Genomic DNA, 12,643 nt, shown 5'->3' on the forward strand with positions numbered 1-12,643 from the left:
TATTTCCATTTCTTGGGTTGATTCTGTTAACCTCTCAGTCTGCCTTTCCTGGCCTGCCTGGTCCATCTGCCCATCCTGTAGCTTGCTACACCCTCTCCACCTGGAGAACATGAGCCTAGAAATCCAAAACATCCCTTGTGCTTAAAGGGACTGGCAATGGAGAGGCCTTTCCACAGAGACTCTGAGCTCTGCCAGCCTCTGGCAAGCTCCCTGCAGCCAGACCTTGGGGCTGGCGAGGGCAGACAGCCTGCCTCCCTTCCTGCTTCTCCCTGCTGGGCTTAGTTCCCATGCAGGAGGCAGAGAGATGATTACATAAAGGCTGACTCCAAGCCAGGTTTTGTCACTTGGCTGGTTCTCCCCGGGATGTTTATCTATTTAGAGGTGTTACTCTATTTCCTTAAGAACAAATAATAAAGTCCTGTTTCTCCTTAGAGGGATACAGGGAATTTTGATAGAGTACCTAAGCTTCCTTACATATCCTGTAGTGTCACAATGCTCTTTAGTCCTGAGCTTTCTTCTTTTTTCCCTTTTTTTTTTTCCCCCTGCAGACCGTTAAGTCTGCTTCTTCTTACAACAGGCATTTTTCTAACTAGAGCTATCGACTGCACGACATTAATTTTTCCCTCATTTTGCATGAATGTATTGATTTGACCATAACTACAACCCATGATGTGTTTTGCTGCTGCTACATTCAGGTACTTGAAATAATATCACCATGTAATGCAAAGCTATTAACTGCAGCCTAATATCTGCCAGCCAGTGATGTGTGTTAGGAAACCAGGGAGCTACCCCAAAGGGAAACTCAAAACATGTAAATATAGTTAAGTGATTCAAATAATTATAATTGTCTTCAATAACATTCAAATGCAACATTTAAATTAGGGAGTTAATTCTCCATACCCACTCATCCATTGGTTTTTCAGTTATTATAAAACGCAGCCATTACGAGGTTCTTTGTCCTGCTTAGCAGTAAATGAGCCATACCTATCAGACTGACCTTTTGTCCCATTCTGTTTATGAACTCAAGCCTAAAAATAGTACTCATTCCCCTTAAAATCAATTTAATGCTGGTACAAGACTGTCCAGCTTCTTGTAATCAGAAAGACATCCTATATTTTAATCCTGGGCATCACCAGTACTGGGGACATCGCTGTTCAAAAATAAAAACCAATTATTGCGTGTTCCTGCAGATCTCACAGAATTGACTTGGCTAGAGACGCTCCTCATGTTTTGTTGGCTGAAATTGCAAGATTGTTGTACCCTTAAGTCCTGCCAGCTACACCAACCACATACGGTTGTAAGGGAGAGAAAGTGCTTGTAACAACAGCCTGACCATGGTAGGGGCTCACTCAGCTGCTCACAGGGTTAACTTTGCCTCTGAGTGCTTCCTGTGATTTCTTAGGGAGGAATCTGGGGTGCTCCCCAAGGCGGCCTGAGCTGCTGTGTCCTGCAAACCAGTTACGGTTCTCCTGGGTCTGGTGAGGCATAGACATGTAGATATTTAATGCACTGCCTCCTAAATCCAAATATATTTACCAGCGAGTAGATCAGTGTTTGGGGTTTGATAGGTTTTTATTTTGTTGTTGTTGTTTGCACGTTTAATAATCAATGAATGATTTAAATCACATTTTCCTTTGCCTTTTCAGTGAGTGACAGTCACACAGTCAGCAACTGTGACTAAACTAAGGCCAGTAAATTGTTAATCCAACTGTACTTCCCTGTGAAGGTCTATACCCATCCAGGGTCTCACCTTCTTATTTATTTCTCAGCAGATTGTTATTAAATTAGACTAACAAATGCATACATTAAGCACTTCATTGATCCAGTACAGCCTTAGGAACCATACCACAAACCAGCACATGCAGAAGTTTTACAACTCCTTACCAAGAAGTACAGGTTTTCACCAGCCACACAGTACCAGAGGGCAGACTTCTGTTTGACTTTCTCATTTTCACACAGCACAAAAGCTGTATAGCAAAAGCGTATAATTAGGGCCATAATTTTAGGTTTCAGACTAGCTTGGTTTGTACCATTAAATTGTAGAAATACTTATTTTGATTGGTATTACTTCATAGTACAAGTTCTACTGTTAAAATTTTTAAGACTGTTTTAATGCTTCAATATTTTTGCACAGTTAAGTGACTTAAAAGGAAGTTTCTTTCAATTTATTAAGTATCCAAATAGAGCATTTTGTGAAAATATTAACTTTACTTTTTAAAGAAGTGAGAGGAAAGGTGAAAGCTTTCATGATGGTAGAGAAAATATTTAAAATGATCAAAACGTATGTCCCAAAGGTCCAAGTGAAAGAGAAATATTCATTTTAAAATTTTCTGATTTTAATCCAGTTTCATGATTTGTGGACCTTAATCATGAAGTTGGAACTCCTGGGGTTGCTCTTGCCGTTCAGTCTGTCTTGCATGGAAATAGGAAGCCTATCCAGAGACACAGAGCCTGCTTCAGTACCAAGCCATGACCTGAAACATTATTTTATGCCACTCAGCTGATACAACAGGGAGCAGTGAAAATGCTATTTCACATACTCCTAACTGGACAGGGCACTTAGGTAGGAGCACAAGCATAGAAAACAGCTGCCCACTGAAGCTGAACTAGCACGTAATATGTCACCACTTTGTATAGCTCTTCTAGTACCTCCTCTTACGTATACATTGCCGTGATTTTCTCTCTCTCACTTTCTCTTTTATCGACCCATCTAATCATTGTTATCTTTTACAAAACCTCCATATTTGGGCCAAAAGGGAAAAAAAAAAGCCTGAAAAACAGAAGCTATTATAAATATGCTGACACCACTGGACCTAGATGTCAGGACAATTTATCATATTCATTGCCTCAGTAAAATTGCTGGTGTGGACAGAATGCAAATTCTGTTCCAGTGGAAGAAAGTATCAGGGCACCTGTTTGCATACCAGACAACCAGGGGTTATAATCACAAAATAAATAAGACCATTTCAGATGTAATACTGATTGTACTGTACCAAATTTGCTAATAAAATCCCGCCATGCCTGAAAGCCGCAGGGCCTAAGAAAATGTGCTTCCCAAAAAAGCCGTAGCGTTGGCTGGTTTGTAATGAGTGTGCAGTCATCAAGTGAAAATGGTAAGGCGAATGTTAACACAAGAGTGGGTGAAGCCATTAGGAACCCTGCTAGATGTATGCACAATGACACAATAAGAGCATCTCAATTCCACTCCAAATCCGACAGAGTGCTGGAAGCAGAGCAATGAGATGAGCAAGAGCTCATCTACATTAGAAAGTTTTACTGCTTTAATTAATCCAAAACATAATTAAATCTGTGAAACCTTTCTAGTGTGGATGCAATTTTACTGGTTAAATGAGCAAGAACTTGGAATTTAGTATTGTCCAGATATATCACTTACCAGTCTGACTGTACCGCACTCCGGTGTATGTTAATATACCTAGCTTTCTTCCACTGCTTTGGGGCTGCCCACCTAAGCCGCGTATAGAGGAAGCATTTATATTCTAAAACCTAATGTAGGCAGGACTAGCGTTCTGCAGATGGGTAGATTAGATCAGACCGGTCCACTAGAGACACATTCTGTGTATTCCTATTCTTTGATGTGGTTGTCGTATAGTTTAAGCATTAAATCCTGGTTAAATGCTTTCCAAGTTCTACTACTGGCTTCTTGGATGTCCAAGAAGACCAATCCATACTGGTGACTGCCTATAAGGAAGAAAAAACTCTTCTCTTAGGTTGAAAAGTGGAAGCTGGGATTATCCCTTGCTGATTTTCATACCTAATAGGTTCTCTAATACAGTTAAATAATTAAATACATCTGACAAGTCATGCATAAACATACTGGGCTTAAATTCCCATATAGCGTGTGCTTTTTATGACACAGTCTGTATTCAATGATTCTGATAGTAAGCTACTCGCCCAGTGTGTTGCTCTGATGTTAGAGATCTCACATCTTCATACCCCTGACAAAAGCAACAGTATTAACAAATATACATTTTACAGCAACATGCAATAACAAAAAGAGCAGTAAAAATAAAATCAGAGAATATAAAATCACAACAATGACCATATACTTCAGATGTAATGTGAAATATTGTTTTCTAGTGGAACTGGAAGAACACTTTATGTTAAACAGGTTAAGAATATTAAGTGGAAGGGCTGGAATATTTTTCAGAAATTGTTTTCATGGCATCTTGTCAAAAGTTGTCATTCCCTAATGTATAACACACAGCCTGAGCTTACATAACAGGTATCATCTCCAACAGTGAAGACATTGCAAAACTTTTCACTTAAGCATGCTCTTTTGGTGTATGTATCATCATTTTCTACAGCACAGAAATTTCTGTTTGTATATAAAAAGGGAAAGGTTAAAATGTTGGACGTGCTGCGAATGTTGATCTCACGCACAGATAACTCTCACATGGAGTATACAAAAAGTAGTCAGTGTTATTGCTACAGAACCTGTGAAAACTAATACATTTTGAAGGAGTAAGACTTGAATAAATTAAATGAAATATTACTTTTCTACTAAATTTTATTTAGACAGCACCAAAACAGAATGCAAATTCAAAACCAAAAAAATAATGCATATTTCCAATTCCATGCTGATAGTGACTTCTTCCTTGGTGGAAAATGTCCGTTATGTCATTATGCCTTCACTTCTACTTTCTCATGAGCAGCCTTTCATGTGGTTTGACAGCTCTGTCTGCAGTCAGAAAAACTACCATGACTGCAAGACTACGCATTCCCTCAGCGTGTTGCTGGGAGCACAGGATGAATTAGACAGAGGAAACGAGACTGCACTACTTGGCATTTTCTCCACCTAGAGATTATGACTAATTTATCAATTGATTGAAAATTACTGTATTAATCAACCATTTGTACTTCACACTCTGAAAGCAAAGCAAGAATTATCAAAAAGTGACCTCTATGGCTTGCTATGATCCAAGTGTGAGTATGGCATATCTCGCTGTACATTTTAATCCACTCCATGAATCAAGACTACTCCAAAACTGAGAAGTCCGAGACGAAAGGAAAGTAGTGTTGAAATCATACAAGTCCTTTAGATGATCAAGAGGGAAAGCACTTCACATTATTGTTTACAATTTTCACAGCTCTGCTGAAGTTATTATGGTTATGGTAACTTTTAAGGGTCATTTCCTCTCCCTCAACATACAAATATTCTGATTTTTTTTCCCTTCTAAGTGCTAAGGTACTAAACAAAGCAGTGAATGTCATCGTAAAACTAACAAGAAGACTGGCACACACTCAAAAGTCACAAAGCATTTTAAGTTGTTAAATTTAGCAGAGATTCTTTCTGTTGCTGTGAGTCCACTTTCTAAGTGATCTGTTTTAAATCTGCTTTAAAAGTCAGATTTTCTTCTCCACCACCAACAAAAATACATTCATCCTGGCCTTTTCTCTCCTTGCCTTCATCCACTTATGTTTTAGTTGGGATCACTGTATCAACATCTGCAGGATCTGAATGCCTCCAAATCCCCCCAAAGGACTCAGGCATTCATCTGACCCTGGCTGTAACTCCTCTTACCTGAGATTTGCGTTCTGTTTTCCCCAAGTGAAAACCCTCAAGGCAGCTTCAATGGAATAGTATCAATCAGGACTGCCAGGTGACGTTCAAGAAATAAAGAAAGAAGAAATTGTCAAATAAGAGGCAAAATCTGAGTTACCTGAGTTAGGGCTAGGTGACCTGTTCTCTTTTAGAGAGAGAATATGTAAGTGACTAGAGCCTTTGGTGTCCCCTTGCTCCCGAGGGGACCTGAACTTCTTGTGAGGCAACACGAGCCAGAAGGCTCAGCACCTCGGGGGCAGAGGACGTGCGCTTGGCAAATACCTCACCTGCTCCTGAGAGATGTCAACTGTAGGCAACTTCTGTCCCATTGAATAAATATTCAGTTCTGAACCTCAAAGGACAGTGTGGCTACTTGGGACATTTCAGGTTAAATTTGGTTGCTTTGGAACTGCCCCAACATGCAAGCCATTCACACAGGCTTCTGTTATTCTCTTTTGATTCTTACGGCTTTAGCTGAAGCGGACATTGAAAGTCAAGAGTTTACTCCAAGCAAGAAAAATAAAAGTCCACACTTTCTCCTATTCCTTTGATATTTAACTGTATACCTGCTATGGGGCAAGATTAAAGATGGCAGAATCAAGATTACTTGCACACCCTGAAGAAAACAGAGCTGTCAATTTTTTTGTTGTTCTTACAATCTTCCTCCTCCACTATTTAAGTCAAAGAGAAAGTCATTTGACCTTTAATTAAAATGAAGTTTCCTTTCAACTAACTAAAGGAAAATATCCTTGCTCAAACTCTCCTTTCCTGGTTCCAAAAGAGACAGATGTTTTGATAAATTACAGCCTTCTAAATTGCAAGATAGTAGTAATCTCTTAAGTTCTTATTGTTTTAGCACAAAGAGCTCTTTTTTCATTCCTATTTTCAGGGAAAAATAGCTCCCATTTTATCTGAATCTTTATGCTCTGCAGAAGTTATAGTAAATAAGGGTTGTTTCTTTATGGGGTTATTTGAAATTTGGTGCGACATGCTGGGCACATGATTTCTAACACTGAAATAATCAACTGTAATTAAGCTCAGGGTCATTTGCAATTAGGTTCTGTTTTACTCAGAGAAACCATGCAAATTTGAAAAAAACATCAGAATAATTTCAGGTTTGCAACGAAGCCAGAAAAGCTTTGGATATATTCATGCTTTCCTCCAAAGACTTTACACAAGCTGAGTTTTACACATTATGCTTGGAAGCACATCAAATTCAGTTCTAAGTGATTTGCTTTTTACTGTTGTTAAATTAAATACCTTCTTAAAAACTATGTCCAAATATATATGTCAATACACAGACAAACAGATGAACTCACACGACCCTGCTGATATGCTCTTGAAAATGGCAGCACAAAGCAATGCCTTTGTAAAGTGTCACCCAGCAGTTATAATCAATGACAATATATGCTGCTAAGCAGGCAGCATTAACTGCTTCACTCCAGATGTCAGTAAGGAAATACACAGATTTTTCATCTAAGAAAACTTTAAGAAGACAGAGCACATTCAGTACCCTAAATAGGCTAATTCAAAGAATGAAGGGCAAATCGTTTCTCAGTCTCGGTATAATTCTGTAGACTGTATTTGCTGTCCTAATGTATATCGAGCAGTAACAAGGTTTGTTTGAGCTTTATGCTACAGCTGAGTATGTTTAGAAATTGGAAGTTATAAGCAGAGTATATTAAGAATCAATGCATAAACAGCATCCAGCAGTCACACAGAGACAGCAGTACACGAAGGATTTGAGTAATGTCCTGTCAGGATTTATACGTACATATTGCCTGAGCCCAAAATGTAATTATGAGTCATTTGGAATTATACAATTCTCTTGACAGTCTCCACCAAACAGATGAAAATGAAACAGAGAATTTTGTATACAGGAATGTTTGTTCACAACTGGTTATCATTCCACTTAACGCAATGACAAGGTCCTGGAACACTTCACTATTGGAAGATATGGTCACTCTACTTTTTCTGAAAATAACATTAATTTGTAGAGCTGTCCTGGAGCTGCCATTACTGTGTTCAGTCACACTACTAAATTATGTTATTCTGACCTTTTTTAAATTATATTGAAAACCTGATTGTAAAACAAAAAGTTACTGAAGATTTATGATTCATAGTGGGATCAGAAACTGAAAAAAAAAAGAAAAACAAACAAAAAAAACACAAGAACTATGATGAAATTCTTTTTGTGTAGAAGATGGAGTTTAAAAATGTTTAACTCAAAACCAGTAAAGTTCCTCCTGTTACAGGATTTTTTTTTAATAAAATATCAAATGTATATTGCAAAATAAAGTGTATTTCAAATTTAACATACTAAAAGTTTCATAATGAACTATGAAAATAAGATATTGTTGAAATTTAGTTTTGAAAAAAATTCTTTTCTGCTATTTTACTACCCATTTCAACTTGGTAGAAGAGTTTTCCTCACAGAAAACAGCTTTACTGGGATTTAGCTGTTTAGCCTAACTTTAATAAACTCACTCAGGATTGTGACAAGAATGAGACGTGTCCCACTTTATTGGAGTTAGAACAGCCACTGGTCACATACACAAAACTACCTGAGAGTGAAAATTAATGCTTTTCATGGTTATAGGCAGATGATTCAAAACAGAGCAAAAAGTTTTTCAAAACTCACCTCCCCCCCTCTTTATTTTTCAATACATTTTCCAGTCTAGTTCCAAACATCTTTTCCCAAGGTTGCAATAGGTCAAAGTGATTATCTTCAATTATTCCGTGCCTAGAAAACATGGTGTGATTCAGCAAAGCAATTAAACGTGATTAAAGAGAGAGCCATATTAGCAGAAGCACTAACTTCAGTGAGGACGCAAGCAGTGCTTGAAGCTGAACACCACGCACACGCTCCGTTCCTTACTGCGCACCCAATTAGGATGGCTTCTTGGCACTGAGCAGGACTTTACCCCAGCCTTTAGTGAGGTCCTCATTATTCAGCATGAGCAGTGTTAATTGGCAAATGGTTCCATTCTCACAAAATTAAGTTTTTAAAAAACATTTTTTTTGTTGTTTTTTTGAACATTACAACAAAATCAAGGTCTTTCAAAGGTTTTTGTGGATGGGTAGATTAAAGGATAGAGGGAAGGAAAAGGCAATGTGAGAAATGAGTACTCAAGTTTTAATGTTATGCTGTCTCTGATTTCAGACTGTCTTCCTCAAATACAGGCTGTCCACATCAGCCTCTGATTTTCTATCAATTTGGCAAAGATCTCTCTGGTTTTCACAAGAAATTCCATCCTTGAACAGAAATACCACTTTGAATGAAAACTTTAAGAATATGTGTATGGTCCCAAAGCTGAGAACTTAAAAACTTCCCAGTCCCAGGAAGTATGAAATAAACAGATTACAAAGTTGGCGAAGTGGGAACAGAAGAATTATTGGGGGGGGTCATAGTCTTTCTGAAAACCACCTGCATCTCTTGTTTCAGAGTGCAGGCTGCAAGAAACACTGGAGATATGGACAGATAAGCTGTATATTAATAAGTTTCTTCTCAGACTTCCTTGATAGCAAACAATTACAGCTTTATATCATTACAGTTGGTATCAGATTAATAGGTGGTTTTGTTGTTGTTGTTGCTGCTTGCTTTTTTTTTTTTTTTTAACCCCTAATAATGTAACTGAAACACAACTGTTCATAAGAAACTATTTAAATAAATCTTAGTTCAGGGCTTTACAGGAGACAGCAGGAATGCTCTGTGCTCCAGTGTTGCCATGAGTAAGCAGTGAAACTAGATACTAAACACAGTGCGAGGCCCAGGTGTTTAATTTTTCATTACTTCTAGGAGAAGAGAAGTAACGAAGGAATGCCTCTAGGACCTTACACAGCCTTCACACCTCTCCACGTGATGTACTGTGGACAGCTCTTAGCACTGCACATAAAAAATCATAGATATCAGTAGACTAGAAATAATCCAGACAGATTATTTACTTACAAAAAGAAAGTGTGACAAATGGAAATATGATGGATCATGGCCAGTTTCTTAGCCAAGACATAGCTTACTTCAAAGCCGTATAACCTTGTATCTGAAGCAACACTCAGAGACAGAAAGAAACACCGTTTAAAAAGTCTTTAAAAGACTGTGGAAGAAAGAACTGGAATAGTCATTGCACTGTTCAAACGTGCTGAAATCAGTCTGTAAGCATCCAGTGGATATCTGCAGAATTTTATCTCTTCAGTGGGGAACATTAGGAGGAAGGGATGGTATGAACTCACTTAAATGATATGTGTTATTTTCATAAATGAGCACATGCTGATTTAAGGGATCTAATCATTAGGATGAATCCAGGAATAATTCTGAAGTAGAGCATCACTGCTTCATGCACAGCTTGTGACAGCTGGTGCACTGAAAGACAGAAAAACAATCAGCAGCATCAGTATCTCATGAGGATTTTTTTATGTGACTGAAAAACACAGTGAGTTTCATAAACTCATACAGACTTTGTCCACAGACCACTGAGGGGTGTTTAATTAATTAAACATAGCAGTGAAATGGCACTTGCTTCTGTAAAACAAACAAGCAAACAAATAACAAAATCCACATTATATCAATAGGCGGATACTGGGAAGCCTAAGAAAAAATATATGTATATATTTTTTCCCTTGGCCTTTTCTCTCAATTGCTTTTAAAAAAGAAAAAAAATCTTATCCTATATTGTTCAGTTTCTCTGTGGATGTTAAGACAAATTATAATGTGTTCCGTTCTAAAATCTTCAATGAAAACTCGAAAAGACTTCCATAGGCCCCACAATTAGGATTACTTCCATCATAAGGACCGCTGCCAAGACTGAAGGAGGTTGTTGTTGTTCCTGAAGGATGCAGGGCTGTTAAGAGTGGATTTTTCTCATCCCTCTGTGGTCAAGGAATAGAGGCTGCTGTTCCACAACATTAGACAGCTATCTTAGAAATCAGATTACTCTCTGCTGTCACTTTTCTCTCTAGATTTTTTTTTCCAGAAATTGATGCATTTATATTAATGGATTCTATTGAGAACTTGAAATATAATAATGAAATATTATAAAATATAAATATAAAACTGGAAAATAGGCCTGGAAATGCCATCAGGTTACAGTCTATCCCCTTCCCCCACCCCCCGCCCCCCCCCAAAAAAAAAAAATGAACCATTCATTGACACAGGTTTTCTAAGGAATTATTTTAGAAGATGCAGTGTTGGAAATTCTGCTTTCACATTATATCATAGAATCATGCCATAGAACAGCTTGGGTTGGAAGGGGCATTAAAGACTATCCAGTTCCAACCCCCTGGCTGTGGGCAGACAAACCACCCACTAGACCAGGTTGCCCAGGGTCCCATCCAGCCTGGTCTTCAACACCTCCAAGGATGGGGCATCCACAGCTTCTCTGGGCAACTTGTTCCAGTGCCTCACCACCCTCTGAGTGAAGAATTTCCTCGTAACAACTTTCTTCCTAAACTATATGGTCTCATACTTTTCTTTAAGTGACAAGCCAAGTGAGACAGCTGAAGCAATTTAACCATTAGTTAAAGTACCGTTTAATTGACTTAGGGTTAGCAATTCTTCAACACAATGAAATAAAGCTTGGCAAAACCCCACCTTATTTCTCTCTTCTCTCTCCTTTGCACATAAATCTAAGAGACCAAACTTGGTGAGGATTTTTATTTTTTTTTTGTGTACACAAGTAAGTTAGGTTATCTTAAAAGCACTGTTGGGATTTAGTATGTTAATCCCTCAAAACTACTTTGAAAGTCCTAATCTAAAAAAATGAGAGTTGCCTATTCATTAAAGGATCCATTCATTATGACAATATTGACTGTGCATTAACTTAATCCATATACTTACATTCAGCTGGAATTTGTTAAATACCTAGTTATCTGCTAAGTATGAATGACTCCATACACGTCAATGAGATTTTCAAACGAGTGTCACAGGCAAAGCTGTTTGGGTAGAACAACTATACTCTGCCATGGAGAGTATTCCAGACAAAAGGCTAATCATAGGAAATACTTTATCACAGAAGTTCAATAAAGCAGTGAGCTCTAATAAGCTTAAGAAGTTACTCAAGGAGAGTTTATAGAGGAAAGCAAGGAGTTGAGGATTAATCACTTACATGATGTATTATAAAAATGGCTGTTTAACATTAAACTAGCTCCATACTTTACGGATTTCTTGTCCTTCATTTTCTAATATAAGAGTGACTTTCAATTCCCTCTGTAGCCCTGGTCTGACAGTATTTGTCTGGATGTAGTCGTGTACATTGACATAATGAGATCAGGGCATTATGCTTTTCAAGCTGTTTCTTTTATTTAGCACCTCTTTGCAGATATGCGTCTTCCTGGAACATTTTTCAATAAAGTCATGAACTTATGCATTGTATTGTTTTTAGGAGAAATATAAATTAGGCATAAAGCTAACATAATTGGAATTTCAATCTTTATTTAGCTGCTTTTCCTTCTGCCTGAGTCTGAAACCCAATGTACAAATTTGCGTCCACAATACAATAGTGGAAAAAGTAAAATAGTTTTAATAAATTATTCTGAAAGTTATTAGATAGAGGTCAATTCCCAATCCTTTTGAACTCCATTACAGAACGCTCATTTAATTTTCTGGGAATAGAATTTGGCCCCAGTCACTTATAAAATGGGATTAAACTTCTGGCTTTCTTCCCAGAACATGGAATGTCGCTACACCCATGAAAATCTGCAGAGTCATATCACAGAGCTTCCCAAAGAAGGAAAAACCTCCTATGGAGTTTGATGAGCAGGATTGTTAGTTCCTCAGATTGCCACCTTCAACTTGAGCCCACTTATTGTGTCATTCATAAAGTAATGAAAATGCCTGAAGTCAGAAGCAATTTCTTGAACTTGCCTAGAATATGTGGGCTTTCCACATTTAAACATTTTTCAGTATGCATTTAAAATTGAAGAGTGAGTGTGAGCAGCTATCGTTTCTGTAATACCATAATAAAGGTCAAACATTTGTTAGATTGAAAGTGACATTAATACCTTCGGAATTCTTATTAGTGAGGGTCCATCATGGTATCATTTTCTTGGAGAGTAATAGGTCAGCTGTCAAATCTATCACCATGT

The 12,643-nt window shown here is 37.8% G+C and overlaps 1 long non-coding RNA gene across 2 annotated transcripts in view; it reads right to left on the minus strand.

Annotated features, from left to right (window-relative positions):
* LOC310883418 overlaps window positions 1-12,643 on the minus strand; it is a 245,831-nt gene that overhangs the window by 94,732 nt on the left and 138,456 nt on the right. The window contains exons 3-4 of one of the 2 annotated variants that reach the window (XR_014573523.1): window positions 8,205-8,306; window positions 5,543-5,614 (exon numbers count right to left, since the gene is read on the minus strand). The exons of the other annotated variant lie outside the window; for it this stretch is intronic. This is a non-coding gene — a long non-coding RNA (uncharacterized lncRNA). The remainder of the gene's footprint in view (window positions 1-5,542; window positions 5,615-8,204; window positions 8,307-12,643) is intronic. 2 annotated transcript variants of the gene reach the window in all.

Source organism: Anser anser (assembly GCF_964211835.1).
Source record: "Anser anser genome assembly, chromosome: 18".
Lineage (NCBI taxonomy): Eukaryota > Metazoa > Chordata > Aves > Anseriformes > Anatidae > Anser > Anser anser.